Consider the following 9,929-nt stretch of genomic DNA (forward strand, 5'->3'; position numbering starts at 1 on the left):
TAGCATTTAGTGGATGTGGATGGATTCTTGTTCAGTGGTTCTTTAGGAAACTCCTGTGGTCCATTCGAGCCTGCTTGAACGGGCCTGAAAAGTTTGTTATAAGCTCTCCAGCCCGAAAAGCAAGAGCCCCATTCCGGTGTACTTTGTTTTCCTAATTCCATTCAATTTTCAGACTCGTTTCAACGTTGAATTGGGTGAAGATGTGCAAACCATTCCCGATGTCGCCGATCAAAGAATTTCTACTAGTTGACTGTTGACAAGAACAGTCTGCTGGGGAGGGGCAAAAAGTTGCCAGGGCACCTTCTTTAGAATCAGCAAAGGATTATCCAAATGAAAATTCTTTATCTGGTTATGAAAGCTTGGAAAGCTCTGTAAAATTCCTGGTCTGACCTACTGTCTTTTGTGTCCAAAATGGTTTTGTTTTTGGGTTTGCAACCCAAAACAATCGGTAGCCATTTTGGATACACAATCCATCATTGTTTTGATTTTCAGTTATGCAAGCCGAAACATCTCTGAATACCTAAGATCTTCACAGATTCTCTAACTAGTCACATCTTAACATCCCAAATAATATGATATACATGCACACGTATAACATCTCTCCGTGAGTTAGGATTGGCCTACGTTGTCACAACATCCAGTGTAATTATTGGTTTATGTCCAGATATGCGTCTTGGTATTTGAATTCCTTGTCTTAAAAGCCAACATATAATAAAATATTTCCAGTTGCAACTTTTTGTGCATGTGAATCCACACTTATTTTATCTTTTCCTGTCATTTTAAAATCTGAATGCAGAGAAGGTTTTTGTTATTTCTTGATCATTAATAATACCAACACTGAATAATTCGTATGTAAGATGATCACCGGACAAAGGTCAAAGAGGGTTATGGTGCTTTTTAAATTGGACAAACATCATGGGTATAAAGTAAGTCATCTGCAAGGCAACTCAATTCTGCATATTTCATTTGAGTTTTGTATGTGAAAATATGCAAATCCTGCTAGGTTGAACCAGAAGAGCCATCATTGGATCTAGCAAACATGAAAATATCACCAATTTTTATTAACATATCTTCACTTTTATTTCGAGCTTGGTTGTGGATTACAAAATTTGCACAAAGGAATAAATGTCACCCTCATAACCAGACCTTTGAAGGTGGCATTGGGTTGGGGTTCAAAATCATTGTAATTCATCCCATGGTCAAGTTATTAGACACACAGTTTATCATGATTTTGTTTTTGGGTTTGCAATCCAAAATGCATATTGATAGTTTAAGGAATTCATAGACTATTTAATAAATCAAATCTTTTTGTTTTTATCGGATGTGAGATACACAGACAAAGTACAGACAAACCTAATATCTCATCAGTGCTTTGTCAATATGGGATTTGGTCAGGAGTATCACATGTGTACACAAACTAATCTAATCATCAATTACATTATTCAAACGAAGTCACATAAACTTTTACAACAATTTCACTCTAAAGTAACAAAGCCTTGTTCCCCTGTTAACTCTTTCTCTTTCTCTTTCTCTTGTGCTTCTTTCTCAGCTTTCAACTTTGCTTCTTCTCTTGCCACTTCCAGGGCCTGGATTAAGCTTCTTAGGCCAAAATCCACGTCAGGTGGAAATTTTTTTGGCATCAAATGCTCTGCAACATCAGCTGGGGTCAGTTTTGTTTCTTGCAGCAATTCACTGACTGTTGTGAACAAATCATGTGAATCAACATTGAGATAGTTCTTGGCTAGAATTTTGAATGCTTCAAAGTTACAATATGACAGCTCTATATGCTTATCCATTCTTCCTTTCCGAATTAGAGCTGGATCGAGCTTCTCTATGTGATTTGTTGTGAACACTATTAATCTTTCACCTCCACAAGCTGACCAAATTCCATCAATAAAATTCAGTAATCCTGAAAGAGTAACCTGGCTGCTTCTTGTCTCATTTTCTTCTTTCTTAACTTTCTGACTTGGATCCTTCTCAATATTTCCCCCTTCTTCTTTCTCCTTTTTCTTCCTCCTTTGGCCTGTGAGATCAAGTGAACAATCGATGTCTTCAATGACAATAACCGATTTTCTAGTCGTTTCAATTAGTAGCTTTCTCAGTTCAGTATTGTCTCTGACAGCAGTGAGCTCTAGATCATACAAATCATAGCCTAAAAGATTGGCCATGGCAGCAACCATAGTGGACTTACCAGTCCCCGGAGGGCCATACAAAAGGTACCCTCTTTTCCAGGCTCTCCCAATCCTTGCATAGAAGTCCTCAGCCTTGCTGAATGTAATCAAGTCTTCAATGATCTCTTGCTTTGTCTCAGGTTCCATGGCAAGTGTCTGAAATGTTGCAGGGTGCTCAAATGTCACATGGCTCCACCACGAACCCTTGTTCGTGTAAAGCTTCCGCATCCGGTTTCTGACCTTGATTTCGTTTCCTTCTTTCATGACATTAAAAAGATAAGGCCCCAAGATGAGGTCCCTGTATCGCTTATGGAAAGTGAGCTTGTAGAATCTCTGTTCAACCGTCCCAGCATAGAAAGATACCGCCTCAGTCGTTGTTCCGTCTTTCCCTGAAGTCCACCACAATTGAACTCCCTGGAACTCATCAGAAACCTCTTCATAATCATCCATGGTCAGCACAAGTGACTGATTATTTTTCTTGACAATATCAGCTTTGAGTCTCTTAGCTTGGGTAGAAGACTTGGAGATCAGATAATTCTCAATCGCCGGGTAAACCTCACTACGCATCAAACGATCACCTGTAAATTGATGAAACGTGACTTGGATGTAAGGGTGGATGAAAGTGACCAACCTTTTTGAATATCTCTTAATGTAAAGCTTAATTTCATGAGGAAAATAATGCAGAAACATGGCCCGAACAAACATTACACTAGCAAGAACAGAACCCACATAAGCAAACAAGTCTTTAGCGGTTTCCATTCTTGAGCGTAATGGGGTTTCTGGAAGCTTAATGTTGTGTTGAGGAAAGGGTAATTTTGAGTGGCTTAAATAAGCTTAGTTGGGTAATCTTGTGTGTGAACACATTGTGGGAAGAGACACTGAAAGTTTTGTCTGCATCTCCCCACTTGTCCTTTAAGTGAAGCAAAGTTGTTAGTATCCATGGACTGGCAGGTGAAATGTGAGTACAATATTTAGCTGAGCTTTAAAGGAAATTGGATTATCATACATTGGTGACATCTAGCTACCCTGATATCATGGCTATGATGTAAGGGTTCATTTGTCTGTGATTAGAGTAAAATATTCTTTCTTTCTATTAATTGCGAAGAAAACTTTGTGACACTAAGATTCTTCACGGCTCTGTTGAGATGACTCCACTAAATACGTTTCAATAATTTATTCCTAAAACTTCAAAATTTCAAATAAAAACAAAGAAAATCATTTGCGCCTCCTGGCAGTTATCTATTCTAGTATCTCAAGAGGATTGGATTCAGTTCGAGTTGTTTAAACTCAAATTCGAAGTCAAATCAAACGAGTAAGGATTGTGTTCGATTTCATCTGTGAAATAAATATATTCATGCACTACATATGAATAGAGTTTTTCCATTTTCATAGGCCTGTTAAGATAAGTTGAGGATGAATGCATTGCAAAATAAACAAGCATCGGTTGGGAAGAACAAGAGAAAGAACCATAAAGACTAGGTTCATTGCCATTCAATTACCTCAGTTTTTTCTGTGTATTGATGCTTCATTCATCTTGTCTGTTGTGAACAATTAAACATATCAAATTGAATTATGTGAAATTCTATAAACATTAAATTCGGTGTACTCGGATTCAAGTTTGTAATAAAACTCATTCAAACACGATATGAAGTGTTGACGTTAGTTGTTTTCATAACACCATTTGCCCATATACAACTTTCCCTTGGGAAACTTGATCTCTGTGCTTTTGGTTTTGTTTCTGTGTTTTTTGGAGAAGAGGAAGAGTAAAACCTCTTTTGTAAACAAAAATAACGCAAATTGTTATATCCTTAGGAAGATGCAGTTTTTGAACAATTTGTAAGTGTCTAACTGCCTTCAACTCCCCACTAATAACTGCCCTTGACAATTAAATTAAACTGGTCCAGCCAATCCGTCATGGGTGGATGTAGACCCAATACTGTTTTTTACTGAAGAAAATATATTCAGCTGCCATCTTTGACTCTGCTTCAATTATATGCACTTGCTTTAATTTTTGTATTTCATAATCAAAGAAACTAAAGTTTCTCATCTTTGTAAGAGATAATGACTTTCACTCATAGACGTGTACGGTGGACAATGACTTCCATTCACGTTAAGAACCATAAAGCCCAGGTTCATTGCCATTCAATTTCCTTAGTTCTTACCGTGTATTGATGCCTCATTCATCCTGTCTTTTACCGAAGAAAATATATTCAGCCGGAGCCTGCCATCTTTGACTCTGCTTCAATTATATGCACTTGCTTTAATTTTTGTATTTCATAATCAAAGAAACTAAAGTTTCTCATCTTTGTAAGAGATAATGACTTTCACTCATAGACGTGTACGGTGGACAATGACTTCCATTCACGTTAAGAACAATAAAGCTAGGTTCATTGCCATTCAATTTCCTTAGTTTTTACTGTGTATTGATTCCTCATTCATCCTGCCTTTTACCGAAGAAAATATATTCAGCCTGAGCCTGCCATCTTTGACTCTGCTTCAATTATATGCATTTGCTTTAATTTTTATATTCCATAATCAACGAAATTGAAGTTTTTCATCTTTCTAAGAGATAACTGACCTTCATTCATAGAGGTGTAGGGTGAAAAATGACTTTCATTCACGCTAAAATCTGTAAAGAAATTTAAAAAGTATGAATTTATTCCGTATCCTGCTTACATAGTGAAGTTGGAGAGTGTATTTAGTGCTTTGGAATTCATAACAACATCATTTGAAAGCGAAATTGACGGTGAGCAATAGGGGTGAATTTGAGTTGAATTGGCCTTAACATGAATCTATCTGAACTTAGTTTAAATCTAGAACAATTGGTTCAAGATTGAACTTGGTTCGTTCTATTGGCGATTAATTTATCGGAGAAGTTGACAGAAAAGCTGCCGCCAAACCTGTTCATAATCATCATGCTCAGCACAGGTGACTGGTTATTGTTCTTGAAAATATCAGCTTCTAGTCTCTTAGCTTGAGTATAAGACTGGGATGTCAGATAATTGTCGATCTCCAAGTTAGCCTCACCCTGCATAAAAAGATCACGAGTAAACTCATGAAAAGTGACTTGTCGATCTCATAAGGAAAATATTGCTGAAACATGACCCAAATACACATTATACTAGCAAGAACATAAGGGAATATATCTTGATAATTGAAGGAGCTCACAAGTCATTTGACTAGTCACATCTTAACATCCTAAGCAATCTGGGATGCCCACATATGCCAACATCTTTGTTAATATGAGATTTGTGTAAGTGTGCCATATTGAGCTTAATGAGGTTTATCGAAGGGTAATTTTGAGTGGCTTCAAGGAAGCTTAGTTGGGTTATCTTGTGTGTGAACACATTGCAGATAAGCGATACTGCTATTGACTGGTAGTTTTGTTTGCAAGTCCGGAGCAGGTTATGGCATGTTGCAGTAACCATGTGTGACCCTACAAATCTTTTGAGCCAAGCAAAGTGGTTAGCAGAGCTTTCCAGGAAAATAGACTCTCATACATTTTGCCATAGTTTGTATTTTAGAGTAAAATATTTTTTTTTCTGTTAATCACTATGTAAATTTTTTTTTTTAATGAGAAATCTGTACAAGTCTATCGCCGCTTTTATGGGATCAAACCAACCACATTGGATAGGATAAACCCCAGGTTTAGCGACTGATCCCACAGTTATTGAATCAGGTAAATTAAAAATTTAATTTTGATATGTTATCATATAAAATTTAAACTTATACTCTCTTATACAGAAAACCTTCTCTTTTGTGACTAAAATTACCCTTTGAAGGTCACTTTGTAAATTTTTGTATTAGGGAAAAAATTTGTAACACTATGGATTCTTCACATCTCTCTAAGGATGATAGAGTAAAAAGTTTAAATAATTTTTATCTAAAACTTAAAATATTCAAATAAAGAATTATTTGTAATTCCTCATGCCTAGAGAGATGCATAGATCCGTGCTTCACCAACAAATGGTCAGCTTTCTGTTAGCTGATGATTCATCCTCATCAGGGGATGAGAGGTTGGAGGTTAATCAGTTCCGTCACTGAAAAAACAGTAAAAGAAAAATATAAACTTTAGAAAAAAAATAATGATTTTTTAAATTTTGAGTAAGAGAAAAGTGAAAAAAAACTGTTAATTTTTAAAATTAAGAGATGAGAAAATGTGATAAATTTATAATTTTGTTAAATATTTTTATTAAATGATGATTTTACTCTTGATAATAATAATAAAATTTAATAAAAAACAAATATTTAAATTTTAAAAAATTATAAAGTGAATAATGAAGTTTGCGCTAAACGTTCGGTAGGAAATAGTCGTTCAGCCCATCTAAAATCAAAACTATCGTGAACTTTATGACTTGACGATGCGTAAGGTTATTTGGATTAAGATGTGACGCTCTTGGGATAACCTCAAGCTGTCGATAGCATTTAGCGGATGGATTCTTGTTCAGTGGCTCTTTAGGAAACTCCTCTGGCCCATTCGAGCCTGCTCGAATGGGCCTGAAAAGTTTGTTATAAGCTCTCCAGCCCGAAAAGCAAGAGCCCGATTCCAGTGTACTTTATTTTCCTGATCCCCTGCAATTTTCTTTGAAATGCAAGCCAAAGCAAAGCGACCGACTCGTTTCAACGTTGAATTAATTGAGTGAAGATGTGCAAACCATTCCCGATGTCGCCGATCGAAGAATTTCTACTAGTTGACTGTTGACAAGAGCAGCCTGCTGGGGAGAGGCAAAAAGTTGCTGGGGCACCTTCTTTAGAATCAGCAAAGGATTATCCGAACGAAAATTCTTTATTTGATTATGAAAGCTTGTAAAATTCCTGGTCTGACCTACTGTATTTATGTCCAAAATGGTTTTGTTTTTGGGTTTTGTAACCCAAAACAATGGGTAGCCATTTTAGACACATAATCTATCATTGCTTTGATTTTGAGTTTTGTTAGCCTAAAGACCTCTTGAAACCTAGGGCCTTCACAGGCTATTAACCAATCACATCTTAGTATTTTAAACGGTGTGAAATGCAAGCACATGCATAGCATCTTTTCGTGCTTTGTTGAGATAGGATTGATGTAAGTTGTCACAATATCCAGTATAATTATTGGTTTATGTCCAGATATGCGTCCTGGTATTTGAATTCCTTGTCTTAAAAGCCAACATATAATAAAATATTTCACTTGCAACCTTTTGTGGATGAATCCATACTTATTTTATCTTTTCCTGTCATTTTAAAATCTGAATGCAGAGAAGGTTTTTGTTATTTCTTGGTCATTAATAATACCAACACTGAATAATTCGTATGTACGATGATCACTGGACAAAGGTCAAAGGGGGTTATGGTGCTTTTCAAATTGGACAAACATCAGGGCTACAAAGTAAGTCATCTGCAACGCAACTCAATTCTGCATATTTCATTTGAGTTTTGTATGTGAAAATATGCAAATCCTGCTAGATTGAACCAGAAGAGCCATCATTGGATCTAGCAAACACGAAAATATCAACAATTTTTATTAAAGTATCTCTACTTTTATTTCGAGCTTGGCTGTGGATTACAAAATTTGCACAAACAATTAAGTATCACCCTCATAACAAGACTAGCATTGGGTTGGGGTTCAAAATCATTGTAATTCTTCATTCATGTTGTAACATCCTTGATAACCCATTGTCAAGATTTTGGACATAGTTTATCATGATTTTGTTTTTGGGTTTGCAACGCAAAATACATATTGATAGTTTAAGGAGCTCACAAGCTATTTAACCAGTCAAATCCTCTTGTTTTTAACATATGTGGAATACAGAGACAAAGTACAGACAAACCCAATATCTCACCGGTGCTTTGCCAATATGGGATTTGCTTAGGAGTACCACATATGTACACAAACTAATCTAATCATCAATTACATTATTCAAACGAAGTCACATAAACTTTTACAACAATTTCACTCTAAAGTGACAAAGCCTTGTTCCCCTGTTAGCTCTTTCTCTTGTGCTTCTTTCTCAGCTTTCAACTTTGCTTCTTCTCTTTCCACTTCCAGGGCCTGGATTAAGCTTCTCAGGCTAAAATCCACGTCAGGTGGAAATTTTTTTGGCATCAAATGCTCTGCAACATCAGCCGGGGTCAGTTTTGTTTCTTGCAGCAATTCACTGACTGTTGTGAACAAATCATGTGAATCAACATTGAGATAGTTCTTGGCTAGAACTTTGAATGCCTCAAAGTTACAATATGACAGCTCTATATGCTTATCCATTCTTCCTTTCCGAATTAGAGCTGGATCGAGCTTCTCTATGTGATTTGTTGTGAACACTATTAATCTTTCACCTCCACAAGCTGACCAAATTCCATCTATAAAATTCAATAATCCTGAAAGAGTAACCTGGCTGCTTCTTGTCTCATTTTCTTCTTTCTTAACTTTCTGGCTTGGGTCCTTCTCATTATTTCCCCCTTCTTCTTTCTCCTTTTTCTTCATCCTTTGGCCTGTGAGATCAAGCGAACAATCAATGTCTTCGATGACAATAACCGATTTTCTAGTCGTTTCAATTAGTAGCTTTCTCAGTTCTGTATTGTCTTTGACAGCAGTGAGCTCTAGATCATACAAATCATAGCCTAAAAGATTGGCCATGGCAGCAACCATAGTGGATTTACCAGTCCCGGGGGGCCATACAAAAGGTACCCTCTTTTCCAGGCTCTCCCAATCCTTGCATAGAAGTCCTCAGCCTTGCTGAATGTGATCAAGTCTTCAATGATCTCTTGCTTCGTCTCAGGTTCCATGGCAAGTGTCTGGAATGTTGCAGGGTGCTCAAATGTCACATGTCTCCACCACGAACCATTGTTCGTGTAAAGCTTTCGCATCCGGTTTCTGACCTTGATTTCGTTCCCTTCTTTCATGACATTAAGGAGATAAGGCCCCAGGATGAGGTCCCTGTATCGCTTATGGAAAGTGAGCTTGTAGAATCTCTGTTCAACCGTCCCAGAATAGAAATATACCGCTTCAGTCTTTGTTTCGTTTTTCCCTGAAGTCCACCACAATTGAACTCCCTGGAACTCATCAGAAACCTCTTCATAATCATCCATGGTCAGCACAAGTGACTGATTGTTGTTCTTGACAATATCAGCTTTGAGTCTCTTAGCTTGGGTAGAAGACTTGGAGCTCAGATAATTCTCAATCGCCGAGTAAACCTCACTACGCATGAAACGATCACCTGTAAACTGATGAAACGTGACTTGGATATTAGGGTAGACGAAAGCGACTAACCTTTTTGAATATCTCTTAATGTAAAGCTTAATTTCATGAGGAAAATATTGCTGAAACATGGCCCAAACAAACATTATACTAGCAAGAACGGAACCCACATAAGCAAACGAGTCCTTAGCGGTTTCCATTCTTGAGCGTAATGGGGTTTCTGGAAGTTTAATGTTGTGTTGAGGAAAGGGTAATTTTGAGTGGCTTAAATAAGCTTAGTTGGATAATCTTGTGTGTGAACACATTGTAGGAAGAGACACTGAATGTTTTGTCTGCATCTCCCCACATATCTTTTAAGTGAAGCAAAGTTGTTAGTATCCATGGACTGGTAGGTGAAATGTGAGTAAAATATTTAGCAGAGCTTTAAAGGAAATTGGATTATGATACATTGGTGACATCTAGCAACCCTGATATCATGGCTATGATGTAAGGGTTTATTTGTCGGTGATTCGAGTAAAATATTCTTTCTTTCTATTAATTACGAAGAAAACTTTGTGACTCTACAGATTCTTCACGTCTCTGTTGTG

General features: G+C 36.9%; 1 long non-coding RNA gene and 1 pseudogene across 1 annotated transcript; both read right to left on the minus strand.

Moving 5' to 3' along the window:
- Window positions 1–1,262: 1,262 nt before the first annotated feature.
- LOC123197964 lies at window positions 1,263–9,705 on the minus strand (annotated as a pseudogene).
- On the minus strand, window positions 4,810–5,509 carry LOC123197965. Its single transcript, XR_006497946.1, has 2 exons — window positions 5,340–5,509; window positions 4,810–5,199 (listed from the first exon to the last, which is right to left on the minus strand). It is a non-coding gene; the product is annotated as an uncharacterized LOC123197965 (long non-coding RNA).
- Window positions 9,706–9,929: the final 224 nt, after the last annotated feature.

The sequence above is a fragment of the Mangifera indica genome, chromosome 15 (genome assembly GCF_011075055.1).
Source record: "Mangifera indica cultivar Alphonso chromosome 15, CATAS_Mindica_2.1, whole genome shotgun sequence".
Taxonomy (NCBI): Eukaryota; Viridiplantae; Streptophyta; class Magnoliopsida; order Sapindales; family Anacardiaceae; genus Mangifera; species Mangifera indica.